This window comes from Neovison vison, chromosome 8, assembly GCF_020171115.1.
Source record: "Neovison vison isolate M4711 chromosome 8, ASM_NN_V1, whole genome shotgun sequence".
Classification (NCBI taxonomy): Eukaryota; Metazoa; Chordata; class Mammalia; order Carnivora; family Mustelidae; genus Neogale; species Neogale vison.
In genome coordinates, this window is record NC_058098.1 from 73,501,312 (window position 1) to 73,527,216 (window position 25,905).

Here is a 25,905-nt window from a genome sequence, read left to right on the forward strand (position 1 = left end):
AGATAATCAAATTAATCACTGAATAACTAGATTAATCTTTAGGGATTTTAAAGTACTGAAAGTGGGACACCCTACAAAATTACTTGCTATAAAATAAGAGCCAAACATCACTGAATTCATTGTCTGCTCCTTAAGACATTATGCTTTTGGGCTTTTACTAATAAAATAGATGACGTCTAACTTATTAAAGGAATACTCGCCCAGGTTAATACAGAACAGTAGCACCAGTGACTACTAAGAAAGCAACTATCTCTTTAAAAGCCAGCCTGAAGCTGTGCTCAGGTGTGCACACTGAGCTTTTTGTCTTTAGGCTTGGCAAACACCAGCTCAAAAATAATTTTGTCATTCAGAAGAGAAGATATTTTATGGATAAAAGATTATGAATTTCACAGCTGACTTGAGATCTACTCAAGCCAACAACATTGGTTTCTACTTTCCAAGTAGGATTTGTTCTGTCAGTGCAGATTTCTCAGTAAGTACTTTTCCCTTTCAAAGGCCAAGTCAGATTTCAAAGCAACATTTACATTTTTTTATACAAATCAAGCCACTGATTACATTAGCTCAGATTCAAAACTGATGCACTCTTTGTGTCTGTCTCCTCCTCCTACATTTCTGTTAAAATGGAAAGAGTCTTGGTTTCCAACTTTTAATATTGACATTTTTTTGGTGTAATCAAAATGCAGAAACATTGACTTAGATGCAGAACAAAACTGAAGAAGGGATTAAGGACCACAGTGGCTTTTTGCTGTTATAAGCGTCTATATGTTATGTGCATATGGTATGCCTTTTTAACAACTAGGTCTATCTCTTTTTGAATAACACATAATACTGATACCATGTACTAGACAACATGCCCATGAAAACAACTGAGGTACTGTGTAACGTACTGTTTACTTTCTTCCTTTTATTTGGTTTCTGCTTTTATCATTATATGTTTTGAAAGCTTCAGGATATGTCAGATTAGGCAAAGATCAAGAAGAAGATTAACTTTTTGTCTGGGGGAGTCCTGTAATTGTGAACATCTCTAAAGCCTAAAAGTCAATTTAATTAGTGCTAAGTGGGGAGAGTCTATTGAACAACAGGCTCTAATTGGCATTACTCTTGGTCATCTGAGTAGAACACAGAAAGGTTGCAAATGAAATGGCAATAGATTTAATTGCTCATTCTGAATATTCATAACAGTCCAAGACCTTGCCTCAAACCAAGTTTAGACAATTTCTAAACAATTTCATTTTTCATTATAATTGGTGATCAGGCCCAGCATACTGAAACCACGTCTATGTAAGAACACCACCAAATGACTATTTCCATTATTCCTGTTTACTCTCAAGAGCTTTCGTGATGAGTTTATTTAAACCATAATCCACTGAAATCACTGACTCTCCAACCTTCCCCTTTTTCTTTCTCTGGATTTATACATGTATTTCTAGAAATTGTGCATGTTCCTTAAGAAATAATAATAATATAAAAAAATAAAAATAGGGGTGCCTGGGTGACTCAGTGGGTTAGGGCCTCTGCCTTTGGCTCGGGTCATGATCTCGGGGTCCTGGGGTCGAGCCCCGCATCGGGCTCTCTGCTCAGCGGGAAGCCTGCTTCCTCCTCCTCCCTCTCTGCCTGCTTGTGATCTGTCAAATAAATCAATAAAATCTTTTTAAAAAAATAATAAATAAATAAAAATAAAGGGGGCATGATAAGCTCCAGGTAATCAGTGATGAAACTTTGCTTCAGAAACTATCTCAAATGGAATTATGTCATTTGTGGAGTCTTGTGCACACAGTATCTAAGTTGGCATTCAGATTTAGGGAAAGGTAGTATACACAGTGCTAAGGAACACAGAAGACATAAGTCAGACAGATCTTAGTTAATGACCTGAGCCACCAGTGTGGCCTTGGGCAAGTTTTTAAATTTCTTCTGGCTTCATAATCCTCACCTGTGAAATGGAGCTAGTTTGCTAATCTCTTACAGCTTTGGTAAGGATTCCATAAGATATGTTTGTAAAGCACTTAATGAAGTGTTGGACATGTAAGAGCTGCTCTAAATGTTAGTGATAATTTTAGGACTTAATATCAAAGGATCTCTCTTTAAAGACAATCACTGAATGAAAAGAGAAGTATTTTCTCAATACTTTAATTGCCTAGAGTTGGACATTCAGTCCAGGGTCCTTTCCCACCTACATATTTCTTATTTGATTTTTTTTTTAAAGAATAAGGTTGAGTATAATTTGTCTACATTAACCTTAGTTATTACTTAGAACTCAATTTAGAACATTTGTAAAACAAGATATTCTTACAAGTCCAAACTGGAAAATCCTCAAACATCGATGTCTTTGAAATTGTACTGTACATACAGCTTTTTATTGGGCCACACAGTTTAATCTCTAAAGTTATGGGAAATCAGGAGTTTCAGCTTCCAGCATTGCCTCTGTCACCAATTGTGAGGACCCCACTCCCCTTCATCTATAATATGAGAGTTTGCATCTTAGGTCCCTTTGGTGTGTCAAGAAGTTGTTTTGGAATGTAACCCCAATGTAATTTATGAAGAAAAAAAAAATCTCTCATCTTCTATGTGGTAAATCCCCAAATGTGACAGATTTATTTTCACATATACAAAATGCTGGCTCAGCTCCTCTGGCAGACCCCCATGGTGGACACTCTAGTTACACACAAAATCAGGTCAAACACGTAGCCAGGAAATGTGAAGAAGGGGCACGTTCCCAGCCTGCATCGTCTAGTCTAATTTTCCTGTTCCCTTAGATGCCATTATTGGAGCCTTGCCAGATGCCTCTCTGGAAACAATTATTAATTGCACTTGTTCAAATAAGCCCTTCCTCCAAAGTCCCTTCCAAGATCACACTAAAGTGCTGTCCTGAGATCTTAGGGAGATAACTTAAAAACTACCCAATCTTTCCCCTTCCAAACAGGTTTCTGCAGATAGACTCATGGGTAAAATAGACCTCATGACATTTCTGGTTCTTAGAATGGATTTGGGTAGGGGGGGTGCAGGCACGGTTCAGGGCCTGAGGGATGCATCTAAAGTAGATAAAGCTTGTCATGTTGTCAGTTCTGGATGATAAATATGCACTAATAGAAGGAAAAATCCAAAACCACTTGCCTTTGCAATACAGCATTTTGTGAGCTTTAGCACAATACTAGACATATAGAAGTAACTTAGTAATATTCATGCTTGCTGAATGATAATTTGGCAAAGGGATCTTTACTTAAGCTAACAATTACCTTACATTACAGTCCCTTTTAAATTTGCTCCCTCTGTCACTAGGATTTGGATGTGTTTGTCCTGTAGAATATAACCTTGTCTGCAGCTTCTCTAGGACGGGGTGGGGGGCATTGGGGAAAGAGAGAGAAAAAATATTTGAAGCCTGTGTGTACACTTCTGAGCTGTCTTTGGCCCCCATTCATGCAAAGTTCCTAACCTTCAAGACTGGTTACAGTTACAAATAGATTCAGGACTGAGATCTGTGAGTGCATTTTATTCCTTGGTTCTATGTAGGATAAAGAATCAACAGGCTTAAATTCTGATCAGCTAGCTATGTACTAGGATAAGATATTTAACCGCTCTGTTTCCTCATCTATAAAAAGGAGAAAATGTTAGTATTCAGCTAGTAGCTACTGTGTGGCTTAAATGAGATGACATATAAGCTCAGAGGTATCACAAGGCTTGAATTAACATATATAACATACGGAGAAGAGGAGCAAAAAGATAGTAGGTATTCAATGAAAAGTTGCAGTTATTACAATTTTTATTATTATTGTTACACAGAAGAAAACTTCATATTAAAATGGGCTGTTTTTTGAATGTCAGTTTGAAGCACAGAACTTCATAATTATGAAAATAATACTGCTTTACCAAATATCAGCTCCTACATACCATAACCTCTTTGGCTACAGTTCCTTTTGATATGTTCTTTTCACAGAGCAGTGACAAATCATCTTTTATTTAGTGCAGCCTGGGATAAAGGGGAGATTTACTAAATAAACTGCTCTCATATCCTGTAGTTCCCACATCCATGACCCTGTGTTTTAGGCAGAAGCAACTAACGGAAGTAGAAACATGGAAGAGAGGACTATAGGAGAGAGAAAAATTATCTCTCCCTTAGTTTCATTTATAAATATTTATCAGACTTAACTATAATGATAATGACACATTTTTCTTATCCTTATAAACTATGCATAACATGTCCTCTGATGTATCAGGAAATAAATGAAAAGCCCGTATCTAGTCATCATGCTTTTAAATTCGATGGAGAAATGTATTTTTCACTCTCACTGAAGCCTTTTGCTTCAAACTGAAGAAGACATTCTGGTTTGTCTTTAGATTATTATTACTGAATGTTCCAAAAATAGCTTAAGATTTAAACCTTAACCTCCAGTCTTAGATATAGCTCTGGGTATGAATGTTTACTTTAGCAAAACATGAAACTAAGTCTTACTCAGTTGCCTTCAAGTATTAAAATCTTGAAAGAAAATATCAACCAAATAAAATGAATGAGCAAATTGATTTACTTATCCTACGGGATTAGGATTCAACCTCTTTTAACTTCGATCAAGTAAATTTAAAGCTGTTGTTGTTGTTTTTTCTTGTTAGTATTTTGGTTATTTTGGGAGGACAAACATGGTTTGTTGTTGTTGCTTTGTTTCTCATAAGATCTAGTTTCTTTCTCTTCAAAGTGTGGTCCCAGGACCACTGGCATGAATGTCAACTGGGAGCTTGGAGAAATGCAGAATCTCAGGCTCCAATCCAAATCTACAGAAAAAAATCCTGTATTTTAACAAGATGTCCTTGTTAAAAGTCTGCGGGCAAACAAATCAGCCAATGTCATTGGTGAGGGTTATTTTTTTCCTGTTTTCACCCACAATCTAGCTAACTCAAACTAGGAACTAAATGGTTGATTTTCTGCAACTGCTTACCCACGTGGGGAATGATGGATAAGGTGCTATCTACCTTCCAAGCCATCCGAGTCATGGCTCATCAAGCCTCTTTCATGGTATTTTTCTTACCAGCTATTATAATTATTTTCAAGATCTCCATATCTCTGTAGGTAGTATAAAAACTCCTTGTATGTAGAAAACTGCCTAATGCTCTCAGCTTTAAGCAGAATAATTATTTAATAAATATTTATTACTTAATCAAAACACTAGATTAGATTTCAAGGTCAGCCCACAAGTATTTACTCAACACTACATAAAGCTACAATAGAGTTCTGATGCTTCAGGCTCCACCCTGGAGTCTAAGGAGCAGAGGGGAAATGCAATGCATGAGGAAGGAGAGTATTTTACTCCTGACAGTGCTGGAACAGACAAAGGATACCTTCAAGCCCAGAAGTCAGCTTGTGGATTATTTTGACCAAGACTAATTATTGCCCCCCTTCTTTCTGTTTCTTGGATAACGTTACTGGCCATTTAGAATGCTTCTCCATACAAGAGGGAGCAAACATTTCTATGTTGACATATTCATAGAAAACTAAAATTACAACATTGTAAAGGGAGGAAAAAAAAAAAAAAACCTGCCTCTCAATATATTTCATTCAGAACCAGGCTTTGAAAGAAGCAATGATCCTTTGTGCCCAAGGCTGCTCAATTTTAGCACTGCATCTTGTACTCTCTGAAACGATATTTTGTTTCTATTTGGACCCCAGGCTGCTAAAATAGAGTCTTCCTCAGGCAAATGTACAAGAACACAGCATATTTTGTCCTCAAATGTCTCTCCTTAAAGAATGATCTATCAATTTGAATATTAATTGTCATTACATCAAAAATTATGTCTGTAACAAATATAACTTGTGTAATACTTTTGGAATTACAAGAGAACATAATCAAATTTAATATATAAATTACATATGGATGTCATGGTGCCATTTTTTAACATATATATTTGTATAGTATTTTTATGCATAGCTATGTGTTTATGTAATTGATATAAAGTAAGAGAGAGGAGAAAGGAGAATTTGTAAAGAAGATACTAACAGATGAGAGAGAAGAATCATTACATCTTACTTTATAAGGTGGTATTTATAATTATCATTTGATGGAATGATGGGTAATACCTTCTACATTATTAATTTTCTTAATATTTTTCACATTAAAAAGGTAGAAGAAATGCACTATCCTCTAATTTGTACAACATAAATTCTGTTTTTTCCTAGATAGTGGCAAAGGCTGTATAAACTATTAAGACCTTTAGATAAATATGTACACCAAAAATAAACATAAAAAATATTTTCTATTTTATGGGAGAAATAAGCTAAGAAGCGTAATGCCATCTACTCCTCTAGTAAATAGGACATTATATAAAACATGCTTACAAAAGGATCATGATTATCAAAGGTTATTTCATCTAATCTTGAAAACAAAACTCGTTGCAAAGATCACTTAAATCACAATGGAGTATACCACAACACTCAATTTAACAAATTATCTCAAACAAAAAACAAAACAAAACAAAAATGGCCATCAAAGAAGATCAAATGCTCCCAGATATCAACTTAGCAAAAGGTAATTTTGGAAAGTTTCTGTTCACAGACTAAGAATGTGAATCTGAATATTTATAGAGATGCATGTGGCAGATAAGACCTATTTATGGTACATAAGTTGTGGTGTCCAAAGAGCTCTTAAACCCCCTTCAAGAGCAAGAATGAAAAGCCTTACACTGACCATCTTAATCTGGAAGGATCATGCCAGCCCACAGGTACTCCTCCCCTCACAACCACACAGAAGGTAGCTAGAATTCATGATATTATTCACAGTGTTGCTTGTGAAGAATTAGAAATTTAAGAGAAAAAGACATGATAGCTTAAAAAAATGAATGAATAAAGGGAAAATTTTTCTTATGGCACACAAGTTACTTTTGAACTTCCAAAATATTTTTTCATTATAAAAAGAACTGTCAAATGAATTACAACTAGAAATTTGGAATGCAAAAATATCCAAATGTTTACACGATATGAATTGCACAGTTTCTTCAATTTACTGAAATAAAGAGTAGTTGCCAAAGGAACATTTGCCTCTATGTTTTGAAATATAATAACATGTATCTCCAATGTTATAGATTCCCCGAACCCTGAAGCAGTGAACAAGTGTGTTTATATCTGAGCCACAAGATACAAATGGCAACTGTTTTGGAAAAGGAGAGTTATACCATAATAATCAAAAGGAAATGCAGAAAAATCTATAAATAACCACCAAACAGACTCATACTGAAAAGACTGACAATGCCAAGTATAGACAAGATACTATAGGAATGCAAATTTGTAAAGCCACTGTGGGAAATAGATTGACATCATCCACTAACACTCCAGAAATACATACTCTATGGCCCAGCATTCCCCCTTTTCAGTCCATTTTTTACCAAATAGAAATGTGTGCAAATATGAAAAAAGTAAAATGGACAAGAATGTTCAGAGCAGTCATATTTGCAATAGCCTCAAAATAGACAAAACACAATGTTCATCAATAAGAAATTAAATATAGCTTGACATATTTAGAAATCAAAGTGTTACACAATAATTTAAAAAATGAACTACAGTTATACACAAGAATATGTATGACTCTCATAAACACCAAACTGCATAAAAGAGGAAAAGCAAACTACGTGCTGAATGATTCATTTACGTAAATTGTAAATACACAAAAAATTAAAGCCCAGGGAGCAAAGTGAAAAGAGCAGGTACCTTTGGAGATAAGGAGCTAGGAAATGATTGGTCAGGGGCATAAAGGCAGGTTCTAGGGTACAGACTTGACCCACATGTGTAGTATTTACACAACTGTTTATTTTTTAATGATTCACTTAGCCACACATTTATGTTTGGTCCACTTTTCCATATGTTTGGATATATTTCACATAATAAAAAAATAGAAAGAATAAAATACATAAGATGAAATAGTAACCAAAATTGTTTGTGTAAATACACTGAGGCATAACACATTTTAGTGATTAAAATGACTCACATGGGGTTGTTACTAAGTAAATTTGTGGGTGTACTTTTCAGAGAACAATTCACACTGTCCTGTGAAAATCATCAACTCAAGGAACTCAACACTTATCTTTATTACTGTGGCATGATGGTCTTTAAATACTGTTCAACCACTGTTTTTTGTGTCTTGAATTACAATAAATGATAAATACGTATTTAAAAAGTGGAGGACACATGCATTCTTTAGAAAATAAAACTCCTTTCACTATTATTTGAATTCCAGGGCAGGGAGACTGCTTGGAATATTTAACTTGGCCTTCCACCTACATTGGGGGGAAAACAAAAACAAAAACAAAACAAAACAAACAAATAAACAAAAAACCCTCAGGAGCATCCTAAATATATAAACACAAATATAAATAATAATAAATACTTTGGCACTTGGAACAGGGGAACTGTATTAAGGAATCAAGTAATAACTGCTTAATTTTGAGAGGCTAGTGTGATAATTGAAGAATAGGAGTGAGCAGAAGGGAAGGAAAAAAGAACAGGATATACTTAGTTATCATCTTGGCTTTAATTAATAGATGCTGATGCAATAATTCTTTATTAGTATTATTAATCCCTACATAAGTTCACTACTATCTGAGTTTGACCTAATTTATTCATTTTCTTTAAGCATCTTTTTCAAGTAGGCTCCACACCCAGTGTGTGGCTTAAACTCATGACCCTGAGATCAAGAGTCACAAGCTCTACTGACTGAGCCACCCAGATGCCCCAACCCAATTCATTCATTAATGCAATTTCATTTCCTTGGCAATTTTTCTCTTGGGCAAGATTGCTAGTAAATTCACCCCCTGTCAGTCCAATCAAATCTGAGATTTCTCCCTCATTCCTCCCTCATTGTACCCAGAGGAATGTGGATAGTCACAGATTCAGAATTTTGATTTTTTATCTTGAGTAAAGGGTTGTGTTATTAGAGGTTGAACAAATTATGCAGGGTTGGAGCGCAGTCATAGTATACACGGGGAAAAAAAAGGAAAAGAAGATGGTGTAGACACAGCCAATGTGGGCAAGAGACTGGGAGGTCTGTAAGATGACTCTTCTTTGTTTTTGGTTTTGGAAAATTTTGCAGTTTTTTTAAAAAGGTCACAGAGTTGTGATCTAAATTCTCAATCTAGCTATTTTTGATAGTGCTTTTGACAGTGATCTTACATTTTCAGTGCACTTCCCCCCACCCTCCCCCGACAGTTCAGGTTATTTTATTCAGCCTGTAACCACATTTCCCACCATTGGCTCCAGACCTCTACATATGCTAAAACTGAGGTGTGTTTTGGGAATCAGAGATATCTTCTGAATTTCCTCAGAAGATAATTCATATCCCTGCCCTCCTGAGTCCTGTCACCTCCTCTCATCCAGTCACTAGAAAATGACTATATCAGATTCATTTCTAGGATGAGCCAAAATAAATCTATAGCCATTTCAGCAACCGTGTTCACCACCAACTAAAACCAAAAAACAAACAAAACAATGGCAAAAATAAACCACCCTGGGTTAAAGGGTTTTCAGTTTTGGCAAAGGCAGTGCCTCTCAGACTTCGGTGTGCATAAACACTTGGGAAATTTGTTAGAGCACACCACGGCTCCCTTGAGAATCACTGACTGCAACAGACTAGGTGTTAGTGCCCTTCTCCTCTCCCCAAATTTGTATGTAAAAAGTCCTAATCCCGGGGCGCCTGGGTGGCTCAGTGGGTTAAGCCGCTGCCTTCGGCTCAGGTCATGATCTCAGGGTCCTGGGATCAAGTCCCGCATTGGGCTCTCTGCTCAGCAGGGAGCCTGCTTCCCTCTCTCTCTGCCTGTCTCTCTCTGTCAAATAAATAAAATAAAATCTTTTTTTTTTTTAAATCCTAATCCCATGATGGTATTAGGTGGGGCCTTTGGGAGATAATTAGGTCATGAGAGTAGGGACCTCATGGATGGGATTGGTGCTTGTATGAAAGGAACCCTGGAGAGCTCTCTTGCCCTCTTTCCATCATGTGAGGATACAATGAAAATCTAGCAGTTTCTAACCCAGTCTCTAACCCAGACAGGTAATTTGCTGGTAACTTGATCTTGGACTTTCCAGCCTCCAGAAATGTGAGAAATAAACTTTTGTTTTTTAAGCCACCCAGGCTATGGGATTTTTATTCAACCTGAACTAAGACACTGCCACAGGCAGAAAATATTAAAACACTGACAGCAGAGGACACTGGTCACATATATAGAAAGATAAACAAAAATCTGAGGTAATATTATATAAGGGTAAATGCATGTTACAAATAATAAGTTGAGGAGCAAGTGAGATTTCTACTGGATAAAAGGGGTAGGGAATTTTTTTCTCACAAAGGGAGCTTGACCTGAGCTATAAAAATGTAGTATAAATTCTAGTATATCAAAAATTATTACATTAGTTTTATTAATCAAGGCCATAATGGTGAATAACTATATTGTTTTTTCTGCCCTTCCTTAAGCTCACTCCTACCTCTCAATTCCTACCCTAACCTCTCATTATTATACCATTATGACTTGATTCCTCAATGCTACCAGTATTCCTGGGATGAGTGTTTGTTTATACATTTAAGATGCTTATGAGATTTTTGGCAATCAGGATCCACAAAAATAAGAGGAAGGTCAAGCCAAAAATCCCTTTCAAGCATTCCTCCTGCCCTATAAGATGTGGGCCCTGAGGTCATCTGCTGGATAAACTGCTCTGTGGGGGATAGCACACTTTAGTCCCTTTGGGCATGTGATGATGTGTTCACTGTGAAAAGAGGAAATCCAATCAGGCATCAAAATGCACAGCAGCAACTGTATACTTAAGCAGACAGAAGGCTCACAGGGATATATGTCACTACTTAGTTGAGGTCATTAACAGCATCTTAGTCTAGGAGCAGCCAGGCCAAGTAAACTAATATACAAGTGATTGGCCTCAGACTCTCCCTTTTGTGGAAGAAATCAAGGGTGCTAGGATATTTAATGTCTTCAGGGAAGAGAAAGAGTGCAGAAAGGGTAGATGAAGATCTTGAAGAGAAATGTCTCACACTTTTATACTTTTACCTGTTCACACTCTATTCACACTCTACTTTGCAGATAGAATCAGAGCACACGGACACTGGCAGCTACCATGTGAAGCTCTATTCTAAATGTCTCATGCATGAGCATATAAGCACAGTATATGGCGAATTTTTTACTCTGATAGATATGTAGTTTAATCAATGGAACCACCGACAAAAACAATTTACAGACAATTGTTTGCATATGCATTCTTGAGTATCTGGGAACTCTGAAGAGAAAAAAAATATGCATTTTCATAGCAAGATGAAAGTTTGAGAATAGCTACATGGTGGCTGTAGTAAAGTCTTTTTCTAAAGACCTCAAACTTTGACAGTAGAAGCCAGTATTCCTCTTACCTGAATACTAAGCAATGCTAAGAAAAGCTAGTTTCTGCAGACACCTTTCCTGCTTCAAAAAGGTAAGATTCACTTTCATCTGTTTCCCATATGGGGTCTGTATAATTTTGTTTGGCGGAGGGAGGGGAAAAAACAAAACAAAAACGCTGAAAAGCTTCTAGAAAATGCATCACCCCACCACTCCTCTTCCTCCTCAGCTCAAATTAGAAGCAACTCACCTGCACTACAATATGCAGGTTCCTTCTTCTAAATGAATCAAGTTTCTTTTTCTCATTATTCATCACTCATAAAGCCAGAAGAGGTCTAATCTTTCAGAGGAAAAAAAAAATCATGCCATACGATTATACCTGCATTAAAATCAATGATGTTCTAAATCTATTTTTTAAAATGCCATTGTGTTCAGATAGAGTGGTTTTGTAGTGCTGAAGTACAAATGAAAACACAGGATAGTTCTGCTATAACTATATGAGAGTTGAAATAAAAGGTTCTGAGGACTGTATATTCTCCACAAGGATCATAAAAAACTAATGCAAAGCATCAGAGGAAACAAATCAGCATTTACAATAATGCCTGAGCCTAGGGAGACTTGAAGCAATTCCAGAATCCCTTTGAGCCTCATTTTTCTCACATTTAAAATGAGGGTGCTGGACTAGATGATCTCAAAGACTTTTCCAACCTAAAAGGCCATAATTTTTTTAAAAAATATTTTACTTATTTTTTTGACAGGGAGGGAGAGACAGAGAAAGAGAGAGAGAGTGTGTTAGTTTTACACAAGTAGGGGGAAGCAGCAGAGGGAGAAGCAAGCTCCCCACTTAGCAGGGAACCCTATGCAGGGCTGATACCAGGGCCCTGGGATCATGACCGGAGCTGAAGGCAGATGCTTAACAGACTAAGCCACCCAGGCGCCCTTAAAATGCCATGATTTTATCCATCTTTGGAAACATTTTAAAATTCTGATTAAAAAATAATATATGCTGTGGGGAGAGGAAATAGAAGTAATATATTGATAATTCCACCACTCACAGATAATCGCATTGGTGTATAATTCTGTAGGTAATGCTTTGATTCCATAAAAATACATGCACACGTGCACACACACACACAACCACAAAGCCATACCAATTGCAATACAACACAGTGGGATCTCCTTTCTGCTTTATCTCTCTAAAGAATACATGAGCGCTTTTCCTGTTTTAGCATTTAAGTGCTTAACAATTGAGGTTCTGGCAACTCAAACTGCACAGGCAGCAGCTCCATTTTTCTCAGAATCAAGTGAAACTGAACAGGCAATTAAAAGTTACTGAACTGCAAGGTAAAATTACTTCACTGCTCTGCTGCTGGGTGACTAAAGAGGGGAGACAATGGAAATCATATTTAGAATTAAGATAGAACGACAGAATGTAGCAGTCTGCTCTGGTAAAATGGAATCTATAAACATTAGACATAATCAGCAGCACTTCAATCATGCTCTTTGCTCACAGTTAGAGGGAAGATTACACAAAACAAATGCGCAATTCTCAAATCTGTGGCATTGCGGGTTAACAGAAGGCATTTCCCTCCCAGCCCACATAGTGATCCAAATTCTCTCCTTTACAGCCAGTGCCCAGCTTACAAATGGGCTATATTCCAAGAGTCCATTATAAGCCAGTTGTACCAAGCTCTGTATCAATCTTTCCATAGAATTAATGTTACAAAAGGCACTTTAAATAAATAAATAAATAAATAGTGCTTAGGTTTCCACACTAGCTTACAAAAGCCAGTTTATTAAAATATCCATTATTAAAAAGGACAGTGGCAAGACTACTATGGAAACTAACCACTGTGGTATTGCTTCTTTGGAACTTATCTTCAGAGCTCAATCTCAGAAGTACAAGAGTAGAGTTCTTCTTCTGAAATTACTGGTAGTTTCCATTCCTAGAGATAAATGGTAGGGTGAAAGGACAAAGTTTAAAAGACTTCAAGAGCTCAATTAAGAAGATCAGAAGACAGAGATCAAGGGAAAATAGTAACATTGCAATGTGGGAAGCAGCAAATGATATGAGGTGGAGGAACTGGTATTATGATTTGGAAAGCATACAGAAAAATATAATAATCAGAATATGGAAGAACAGGGCCTTTCTTTAGGGTCTCCTGAACACCGTGATCTTAAGCTCTTCTTAATTTCATTAGAAGGTGGAGAGCTACATAATCAAGGGTGAAACCAGTTTTCCCTACCTAGTAGAGTGTTTGGGGAAGAGGATTTGGTAACATGGGGTGAAGAGAGAAAATGCAGGAGAATTCTGGGAAAGTAGTAAGATGTTTCATTTCCAACTGGAATCTTATGTCTATTTCTTGCCCCTCCACTAAAAACCATCCTCAGAAACTTGGAATTTGGTAATATATAGGAAGTCAAGAAGGTGCAATGGGATTTAAAATGAGAATCTCAAGGATTTAATAGGGCAGCTCAAGCATCAAACAACAATGAAAATGAATTTAACAGGGCAGCTCAAGCTTCAAACAACAATGAAAATGAATTTAATAGGGGAGCTCAAGCATCAAACAACAATGAAAATGAATGATGTGGTCGATAGATAGGCAAGGGGAGATCTTGCCACATTTATGTGGTATAGCCATTTGCCCCAAAATTAACATATTAAATTGAATTAAACATTCTGTCAAGATTTTCTGTGGGTAACATTTTCCCTAATCTAGAGAATAAACACATATAATTTTATAGTTCATGTCACATGATAAAATATGAAACCCAATCTAATTGTTATCATTTCATGAGCAAAGGTAAGAGCAAATATCCTTAAGACAATAAGGTAGTAAGTAATATCAGTATGTAACAAACACATATTCTCATAGAGATTTAATAAAACATAACAACAAATGCCAACATATCAATTGGGAAGGCTAGAGTAAACTAAAGTGAGTTATTACAGAGTCCCACATTCATAGGAATAATTGCAAATAACTTATTCCTGAAATATTATCAAACCTCAATTAATCAATTTCCCCCCAAAATCAATTAGGAAATACCACAAAAATAACAATAACAAAAAATAAAAATGAGGACTTTTTTAAATAGTACAATGGACTTCCATTTCCTGGCACTACAGTTAACCAAATGTTCAGAAAAACTGTTCCTGGTATACATTTAAAAATGGGAGATAAACTATGAAAGTAGGTTAAGAGGCACAGAGGAGATAGGTAATGAAAAGATCCAACATACATGTAGTCAGTGATCTAGAAGGAGAAAAGAAAAAGAATGGAAGAGAGGCTGGTAATTCCACATAATTGATGAATGATGAAATTCTTTATGTCAGGAAGCTGGGTGGATTCAAAGTTAAAGAGAGAGAGAGAGAGAGAAAAGAAACCTAATGCTTACCTAAAGAGACACATGGTAGTAAAAGAATAGAAACCACAAAAAGAATGAAGATTTTTAAAACAGAAGGAATAAGAGTAGTCATAAATAAAAGATAATTAGTTTTACAATGGATTCTCAAGACTTAAAATGGAAGCCAGAGTATAACGGGGTTAACATTTTCAAAGTATGAGACAATAGCTGTTCTGCCACAACAGCTATACCCAGTAAATTATTCTTTCAGAATGAGATTAAATTAAAGACATTCTCAAAGAATTAAAAAACAGAAGTCACTACCAAAAGACCCTCACTAGGGTCTAAATGAAGAATGAATTGGAAGGAAGGATGGAATGAAGGAAGGAAAGTAAGTAGGTGGGAGAGAGGGAGGATAGAAGGAAGGAGTGAGAGAAGGAGGAAGGGAGGGGGGAAGGAAGGAAGAAGAAAGAGAGATGACCCCAGAAAAAAGAGCTAAAAGGAAAAAAGAAAAAAAAGGAAAGAAAACAGTAAACTTCTCACTAAATCTAAAAAATACTGTATAAAAATATAAACTGTATCTAATCTATAGGGCTAATAAAACTAAAATCAAAGTCACCAATTGCATTTCATTCCAAGGAGATGATGATGGAAATTAAAGCATTCAAAGGTCCTTTAGAGGGGAGGAAGCAAGACAGCAGAGGAGTAGAAGAGTGAAATAGCATTAGGTCCCAGTAGTTCAGCTAGATAGGTATCAAACCATTCTGAACACCTACAAACTCAACAGGAGATAGAAGAGAAGAAGAGCAGCAATTCTAGGAACAGAAAATCAACCACTTTTGGGAAGGTAGAATGTGCGGAGAAGTGAATCTGAAGTGACTGGAAGATAAACCGTGGGGGGAGGGGCCGGCTCCAGGCAAGCGGTGGAGCAGCGGAGCAGAAAATTGGAACTTTTAGAAGTCGTCTCCACTGAGGCACGTCGCTCCAAAGTCTAAGCGGGGGTGGGGGGATTGGGGGGATGAGAGGGGTGGAGCCCTTGAGGGGACAGTGTACTCTCAGGACTTGCAGGGTCACAGAAAGAACAGGGGTGTCTGTGTGTGGCAGAGCTGCCAGGTATCAGAGCAGGGAAGCTGGTTATGGAGATGGAGCCAAGGTGAGGGCTCTCAGCTCAGGGTTACCTTAAACGTGATCCAAGGCACAGTCAGACCACTGCTCTTTGAGCAGGGACTCCACAAGTAACAGATCCAGAGTGACCCCCTCCTTCCTCCTCTGGGAGGAGCAGCACAGGGGTGTGAGGCAGGAATCTGCTGGGTTTGGAGACTCCAAACGGGGCCGTGCACCTGAGATAGATACAGTGGATCACAAGATCACAAGACCACAAGTGAGCACAGAGTGCAGCTGCACAGCAGGGAGCTAGCAGCGATTGACTGCTTTTCTCTGAGGGTGCACAGAAGAGTGGGGCCCTGAGCTCTCAGAAAGGGAGGCGTCCAAGGCCAAGTTCACTGACTGATGAGAATTGGGAAACTCCAGAGCTAGGGAAATACAACACATAGTATTCATTGCTTTTTTCCCATGATTCTTTAGTATTTCAAGTTAAATTTCTTAAATTTTATTTTCTTAATCTATTTTTTAAAATTTTCCACTTTCCTATTTTAACCTTTTATAACTATTTTATCTTATCAATATATTTTTTAAAATCTTTTAAAAATTTCATTGTTATAGTAATATTTTATCCCTTCATTGTATTTAACTTTGTTTTTTTCTATAAATACAGGTTTCTTTTCCTTAAAATTTTGGGATATAATTTCTTCTAATAGATCAAAATATGCCCTAAATCTAGCTCCAGCCTGATCACATTCTCTCCTCTTTTTTTTTCTTTTTCCAACCAACGTATCAATTCCTTATTTAGAATCTTTTTTAATTTTCATCTTTACAGTCATAGTCCATCTCTTCATTGTGTTTACATTTATTTTTGTATAAGTTTTGTTTCTTTAAAAATGTTGGGAGGTAAATTCTTCTAAGAGACCAGAATAAACCCAAAATCAAGTGGGTGGCTCTGTTCTATTCACCAGTCTAGTATATATACATATATAATATATATGCTCTAATACATATATACATTTTCCCCCCTTACTTCTCACCCCAGTTTCGGATCTCTTCTGATTTGGTTAGCGTATATTTTTCTAGGGTCTTTGCCACCCTTTTAGTATTTTACTCTCTCATTCATATATTCTTATCTGGATAAAATAACAAGGCTGAATAACTTAGCACACACACAAAAAAGAACAAGAGGCAGTGCCGACAGTGAGGGACTTAATCAATATGGACATTGGTAATATGTCAGAACTAGAGTTCAGTATTAAAATTATCAAGGTGATAGGTGGGCTCCAAAAAGGCATGGACAATATTAGAGAATCCCTTTCTGGAGAAATAAAAGAACTAATATCTAACCAAGTTGAGAAAAAAAAAAAGGAATTAATGAGGTGCAATAAAAAATGGAGGCTCTTACTGCTAGGATAAATAAGGCAGAAAAGAGAATTAGTGATATAGAAGACCAAATGACAGCGAATAAAGAAGCTGAGTAATGGAGAGACAAACAAGTACTGGACCATGAGGGGAGAATTTGAGAGATAAGTGATACCATAAGATGAAACAATATTACAATAATTGGGATCCCAGAAGAAGAAGAAAAAGAGAGGGGGGCAGAAGATATATTGGAGCAAATTATAGTACAGAATTTCCCTAATATGGCAAAAAGAACAAGCATCAAAATCCAGGAGGCACAGAGAATGACCCTCAAAATCGATAAAAATAGGTCCACATCCCGTCATCTAACAGTAAAACTTACAAGTCTTAGTGACAAAAAGAAAATCTTGAAAGCAGCTCTGGACAAAAGGTCTATAAGGTCTACAATGGTAGGAATATTAGGTTGGCAGCACACTTATCCACAGAGACCTGGCAGGCCAGAAAAAACTGGCATGATATATTCAGAACACTAAATGAGAAAAATATACAGCCAAGAATAATATATCCACCTAGGCTGTCATTGAAATAAGAAGGAAAGATAAAAAGATCCAAGACAAATAAAAATTAAAAGAATTTGCAAACACAAAACCATCCCCACAGGAAATATTGAAAGGGATCCTCTAAGCAAAGTGAGAGCCTAAAACTAATAGACCAGAAAGGAACAGAGACAATATACAGTAACAGTCACCTTACAGGCAATACAATGGTACTAAATTCATATCTTTCAATAGTTATCCTGAACATAAATGGACTAAATGCCCCAATCAAAAGACATAAAGTATCAGAATGGATTAAAAAAAAAAAAAGACCCATCAATATGCTGTCTATAAGAAACTCATTTTAGACCCAAAGACACCAAAGTAAGATTTAAAGTGAGGGGGTGGAAAACAATTTACCATGCTAATGGACATCAAAAGAAAGCTAGGGTGCCAATCCTTATATTAGATAAATTAGATTTTAAGCCAAAGACTATAATAAGAGAAGAGGAAGGACACTATATCATAGTTAAAGGGTCTGTCCAACAAGAAGATCTAACAATTTTAAATATCTATGCCCCTAACATGGAACCAGCCAGCTATATAAACCAATTAATAACAAAATCAATGAAACACATCAACAATAATACAATAATAGTAGGGGACTTTAACACCCCCCCTTACTGAAATGGACAGATCATCTCACCAAAAGATCAACAAGAAAATAAAGGCTTTAAATGACGCACTGGACCAGATGGACATCACAAATATATTTAGAACATTCCATCCCAAAGCAACAGAATACACATTCTTCTCTTGTGCACATGGAACATTCTCCAGATTAGACCCCATACTGGGTCACAAATCAGGTCTCAACTGGTACCAAAAGATTGGGATCATTCCCTGCATATTTTCAGACCACAACACTCTGAAGCTAGAACTCAATCACAAGAGGGAAGTTGGAAAGAACTCAAATACATGGAGGGTAAAGAGAATTCTACTAAAGAATGAATGGATCAACCAGGAAATTAAAGAAAATTAAAAAAAAAAACCATGGAAATAAGTGAAAATGAAAACACAACTGTTCAAAATTTTTGGAACACAGCAAAGGCAGTCCTGAGAGGAAACTATATAGCGATACAAGCCTTTCTCAAGAAACAAGAAAGGTCTCAAGTACACAACCTAACCCTACGCCTAAAGGAGCTGGAGAAAAAAAATAGCAGATAAAGCCTAACCCCAGCAGGAGAAGAGAAATAATAAAGATCAGAGCAGAGGGGTGCCTGGGTGGCTCAGTGGGTTAAGCCGCTGCCTTCAGCTCAGGTCATGATCTCGGGGTCCCGAGATCGAGTCCCACATCGGGCTCTCTGCTCAGCAGGGAGCCTGGTTCCTCCTCTCTCTCTCTCTCTCTCTGCCTGCCTCTCTGCCTACTTGTGATCTCAGTCTGTCAAATAAATAAATAAAATCTTTAAAAAAAAAAAAAGATCATAGCAGAAATCAATGAAATAGAAACAACAACAACAAAAAAAAACCAGTAGAACAAATCAACAAAACTAGGAGCTGGTTCTTTGAAAGAATTAATAAGATTGATAAACCCCTGGCCAGACTTATCAAACAGAAAATAGAAAGTACCCAAATTAATAAAATGAACGGAAGAGGAGAGATCACAACCAACACCAAAGAAATATAAACAATTATAAGAACATGTTATGAGCAACTATATGCCAGCAAATTTGACATCTGGAAGAAATGGATGCATTCCTAGAGAAGTATAAACTACCACAACCGAACCAGGAAGAAATAGAAAACCTGAACAGACCCATAACCAGTAAGGAGATTGAAGCAGCCATCAAAAAAAATCTCCCAACAAACAAGAGCCCAGAGCCAGACGGCTTCCCAGGGGAATTCTACCAAAAGTTTAAAGAAAAAGAATTGATACCTATTTTCCTGAAACTGTTCCAAAAAAACAGAAATGGAGGGAAAACTTCTGAACTCATTTTATAAGGCCAGCATTACCTTGATCCCAAAACCAGACAAAGACCCCATCAAAAAGGAGAAGTACAGACCAATATCCTTGATGAACACGGATGCAAAAATTCTCACCAAAATACTATCCAAAAGAATCCAACAGTGCATTAAAAGGGTCATTCACTATGACCAAGTGAGTTTTATTCCTGGGCTGCAAGTTTGGTTCAACATCCATAAATCAACCAATGTGATACAATACATTACTAAAAGAAAGAAGAAGAACCATATGATACTCTCAAAAGATGCTGGAAAAGCATTTGACAAATTAAAGCATACTTTCTTGATCAAAACTCTTCAAAGTGTACGGATAGAGGGTACATACCTCAATAACATCAAAGCTGTCTATGAAAAACCCACAGCAAATATCATTCTCAAAGGGGGAAAACTGAGAGCTTTTCCCCTAAGGTCAGGAACATGGCAGCGATGTCCACTATCACTACTGCTATTCAACATAGTTTTAGAAGTCCTACCCTCAGCAAACAGACAACAAAAAGAAATAAAACCATTTCAGATTGGCAAGAAGTCAAACTCTCCCTCTTTGCAGATGATATGGTACTTTATGTGGAAAACCCCAAAGACTCCACTCCAAAACTGCTAGAACTCATACAGGAATTCAGTAAAGTGCCATGATATAAAATCAATGCACAGAAATCAGGTGCATTTCTATACACCAGGAGTAAGACAGAAGTAAGAGAAATTAAGGAGTCGATCCCATTTACAACTGCACCCAAAACCATAAGACACCTAGGAATAAACCTAACCAAAGAGGCAAAAAACCTGTACTCAGAAAACTAGAAAGTACTCATGAAAAAAATTGAGGAAGACACAAATGGAAAAATGTTCCATGCTCATGGATTGGAAGAACAAATATTGTGAAAACGTCTATGCTACCTAAAGAAATCTACATATTTAATGCAATCCCTATCAAAACACAATCAGTTTTCTTCAAAGAAATGGAACAAATAATCCTAAAACCTATATGAAACCAGAAATAAACCCCAAATAGTCAGAGGAATGTTGATAAAGAAAGCCAAAGTTGGTGGCATCACAATTCCAGACTTCAAGCTTTATTACAAAGCTGTAATCATCAAGACAATATGGTACAGGCACAAAAACAGACACATAGATCAATGGAACAGAACAGACAGCCCAAAAAGTCAACCCTCAACTCTAGGGTCAACTCATCTTCAACAAAGCAAGAAAGAATGTCCAATGGAAAAAAGACAGTCTCTTCACCAAACGGTATTGGGAAAACTGGACAGCCACATGCAGAAAAATGAAACTGGACCATTTCCTTACACCACACACAAAAATAAACTCAAAATGGATGAAAGACCTCAATGGGAGACAGGACTTAATCAAAATCCTTGAGGAGAACACAGGCGGCAACCTCGTCAAAGGCAAGGAAAGCAAGGGCAAAAATGAACTACTCAAACTTCATCAAGATCAAAGGCTTTTGCACAGTAAAAGATACAGTCAACAAAACCAAAGGACAATTGACAGAATGGGAGGAGAGATTTGCAAATGACATATCAGATAAAGGGCTAGTATCCAAAATCTATAAAGAACTTATCAAACTCAATACCCAAAGAACAAATAATCCAATCAAGAAATGGGCAGAGGACATGAACAGACATTTTTACAAAGAAGACATCCAAATGGCCAACAAGCACATGAAAAAGTGCTCAAAATCACTCGGTATCAGGAAAATACAAATCCAAACCATAGTGAGATACTACCTCACGCCAGTCAGAATGGCTAAAGTTAACAAGTCAGGAAACAACAGGTGTTGGTGAGGATGCGGAGAAAGGGGAACCCTCCTACATTGTTAGTGGGAATGCAAGCTGGTGCAGCCACTCTAGAAAACAGCCTGGAGGTTCCTCAAAAAGTTGAAAATAGAGCTACCATACAATCCAGCAATCGCACTACTGGATATTTACCCTAAACATACAAACATAGTCATCTGAAGGGGCACATGTATCTGAATGTTTATAGCAGCAATGTTCACAATAGCCAAACTATGGAAAGAGCCTAGATGTCCGTCAACAGATGAATGGATAAAGAAGATGTGATATATATACACACACAATAGAATGCTATGCAGCCATCAAAAGAAATGAAATCTTGCTATTTGCAATGACATGGATGGAACTAAAGGGTATTGGGCTAAGTGAAATAAGTCAATCAGAGAAAGACAATTATCATATGATCTCTATGATATGAAGAATTTGAGAGGCAGGGGGAAGGGTTGTAGGGGGTATGGAAGGAAAGAATGAAAGAAGATGGAATCAGGAGGAAGACAAACCATAAGAGACTCTTAATCTCGTGAAACAAACTGAGAGTTGCTGGGGGGTGGGGTGGTAGGGACAGGGTTGCTGGGTTATGGACATTAGGGATGGTATGTGATATGGTGAGTTCTATGAAATGTGTAAGCCTGATTATTCACGGACCTGTACCCCTGGGGCAAATAATACATTATGTGCTAATAAAAATAATTTTTTTAAAAAGGTCCTTTTATTGTCTGAGAAGAAGATATTAGTTAATTCTATACATTGTCACCTTAAGTATGTACATTTAATATGTAATGACTTCAAGGTAGAAAATGATTTCTTAAAGAAACCATCAAAATACAAACTATAAAGGGAAATATTGATTATCTTTATTAAAATAACTCCTTTTCACCCCAAAAATCCATAAAAAGAATGAAAATTCAATAAATCAATATAGGCAAGGCATTCTACTGGAGGAAAAAGGGACCAAAAGTGTGAACAGATATTTCAGAGAAGAGTTAACTCAAATAGCCAAAAAAAAACATGCGAAAGAAGGAACAACTTCCTTAACAATCAGGAGAATTCAAATTAAATCACAGTGGGATGCTACTGCACACTCACAGGACTGGCAATAGTTAAGAATTATAATGAGTACACATAGCAATGGGTGTCCCTATACCCCAATGGAGAGAAGGGAATGGTAAGCAATTTCACTAGTAAAATTAGTATGTGTAGCCCGTATCCATTATATGTACTCAAACAATCCCAACTCCATGTGCATGTCTCAGAGAAATTCCTGGGCATGACTCGGAGTCACACACAAAGTTCAAGGAACACTGTGTTTTTGAGAACAAAAAGTCCAAACCACCCAAATATCCATAGGTGGTAGCATGCTTTATTCATTTATTAGAACAAAGCACAGTATATTAGAATAAAGCACAATACTGTGCTTTATTCTTTTATTAGAATGACATGCAGTGGTAAGAACAAATGAGTTAAATGTTATAATAAAACTCTAACAAATATATTTCAAAGACAAAAATGTTAAGCAGTATAAGAATAATTATTCCATTTACACAAAATTTCAAAACCAGGCAAAACTAATGTACCATTTAGTGCACATACACATGGAGTTAAATTATTTTGCAAAGTAAGGAAATCATCAATACAAAATTCAAGATGTAGCTATCTTCACGGGGGCAAAGAAGACACAGAAGTATTTCAGATATTGCTAATAGTTTGTTTCCAATGCCATGTGCCCAGCACAGAGACTTTTATAATTACACTTTAGGTTACAATTTGTTATATAATTTATATGTAAAATAATTCCAAAATGAAAAAGTACATTTGATATTATTAAGTGTAATTTAATCACTGTAATTAACAATTTCAAATTCAGAAGATCAGCTTTTCTTGTAATGTTTCAAATTTGGAGTTTTTATCAAAAATCACATTTTTGGGGGGGTGGGAGGTTGGGGTACCAGGTGGTGGGTATTATAGAGGGCATAGCTTGCATGGAGCACTGGGTGTGGTGAAAAAATAATGAATACTGTTTTTCTGAAAATAAATAAATTGGAAAAAAAAATAAATCACATTTTTAAAGAAACATGGCAAAACTACAGGTTAAATTGGGGGCATTCTCTGAGTCATACATTTTCATAGCATCAGTGGAATAATGATTCTAGTTATACCAACTGAGGGTTGAAAATGTCTGTTTGTTTAATTATTTTAGTTTGTGGTTCAGTTTTATAGCATTTCCTCATCATTAATTATATATTGCAGTTGCATTATGCAAAATGAAAACAAATAAAATTAGAAATACTATGCTTCATAAAGTGCAGCACGTTACAGTGGCTTGTTCCACAATCATTTTTGAGTGTCCAATATTATTCAGTGACTGCATTGACATATCCTGAACTCAAACTCTTTTTTTTTCTTCAAAATGTCCAAATGACCTGTTACTGTATAAAGAGGTCCTTTGACTGACCAAAAATAATTTGTTTTCCTCTAAAAGGAAGACTGTCCGCTTTGTTATTTATCCTTTTTTCCATTCCAACTACTTTTATTACACTTAGTGAACTAATTTATAAGAAAACGACTTGAACAATAATACTAATCTACAAAAAGAAGTTGTGCAATTCACCCCACCGTCCAGTTGCTCATAAACACTTATGGAAGCACTTCCGTGAAGGGAACAGCATCTTAGAGATGCAAGAAGACCCCCAAGCATGGAAGCTTGGATGCAGAAAGGAGGCTCTCAGCCACAGTCTACTGTAATCCCTTGGGTCCACCACTAACTTTCCTTTTTACTCCCTTCCACTGTCCCCTAAGCACTGACTTCACTACACAGTCACCTCTGCATTCTTGTCTCCTTCCGTTCTCAGAGGAGTGGCAATCTTCCCTGTGAGAGGTATAACAGTCCTTTTGGCAAGACCCAGCTCCTCTCCCACCCAGAGTGCAAAGCACTATAACAAGAGGAGGTATTTGGGTAATAGATGGTATAAGCAAAACCTACCATTTTCCTGGAAAGATTAGATTTCTAATCATCTGCACAACAGCCCTCCCCTCAACCTCATCTCAGGAAGATTTTCCTATAATCAGGACCATTCCAAACTAATGGATGATTTAAACATTTGGAAGCAAAAAGTTTCCACAGCATTCCCCAGTTCAAGTGACTACCAATTCTAATCAAAAAGGTCTTGAATTACAACATTTGAAACAATTTACTCTTACTTAGTCAGACCAAAAAAAAAAAAAAATCAATGATTCCAGTAAGTATTCATGGAGTCTCATATCTGTCTTATTTGTAGCATGTAACCAGCACTAGGTTAGTCTGAAAGGCTTCATTTGGTAAAGGAACAGAAAAGAAACACAGCACACTAGAATGTCACACTTGAGAAGATCTACACATGTAGAGAATTAGGCAGAATATGGAAACAGTATAATAAAATGCCAAATCATTTGGCAGTGACAGTGGCAAAAAAGTTCAGATGAGAGGCAACTCAGTGTGATCAAGAGTATGTTTCAAGGGAAGACAGTCAGGAGGAAATAAGAACAAAGCTAAGATTTAGGGAAAGAATGAATGGACAGGAATTAAAAAGTCTGAGGAGGAAGGAGGGTATTTCCAGCTGTAGAAATAGGAGATGGAATTAAGCTCAAGAATGTGAAGATAAACGGGGCCTATTGCTATGAGATGTGAAGGGGAGCTTAATGGCTGATGCCATCAGCTGCTCCGATGAGAATATGAAGAGAAGGACCACAAAACACCCAGAAATCTGGCTGCTTCATCACTGAATTAATGCAATGTGCGAAGAATGCCATCTGATTCAAAGAGCAATGATTTGTACTCTTCTATCCTCTGATAATTTGCTGGCAGCACACACCTTCTGTCATGCCCAATTACTGCAGCCCTGAAGTTGTGTAGGAAAATCTGTGGTGGCAAATTAAGTCCTTGCCATCCTGAAAGAATTCAGGCATTCAGGATTGATTAACAACTAGAAAGCCAGGGAGGCAAGGAGAAAATCATCACCCTCTAAAGCCAAAGCCCCAAAGCCAGCAACCATGTAAACATTAACATTAGGCAGTCTCTCTGGAACAAAAGCATTCTTTGGCCTCTAGCCACATACACATTGGGAGTGACAGCATCATATGTAGGCAAACCAGAACACAAAGAAAATGTGTAGTTGCGATGCATGTCTCCACACCAAAGAAACACACAGAACGGGACACCCGAAAGGACACTGTCACTGGTCCAACGCATGTTGGGTTCCTGACTTTGGTATTCCAAAATCTAAAAAAACACAGAACTAACGGGAATTATGTTACTGAATTCAGCATATCCCATTAAGACAATTGGTGGACTGAGATTTGTTCCCTGAGAGAAACAAACTGAAGTTCCTATCTAGGATGTAGGA

At 36.9% G+C, this 25,905-nt stretch overlaps 1 protein-coding gene across 26 annotated transcripts in view; it reads right to left on the reverse strand.

Moving 5' to 3' along the window:
• The window catches only part of NRXN1 (neurexin 1), a 1,167,944-nt gene that overhangs the window by 394,235 nt on the left and 747,804 nt on the right, over positions 1 to 25,905 (reverse strand). The window lies entirely within an intron of this gene.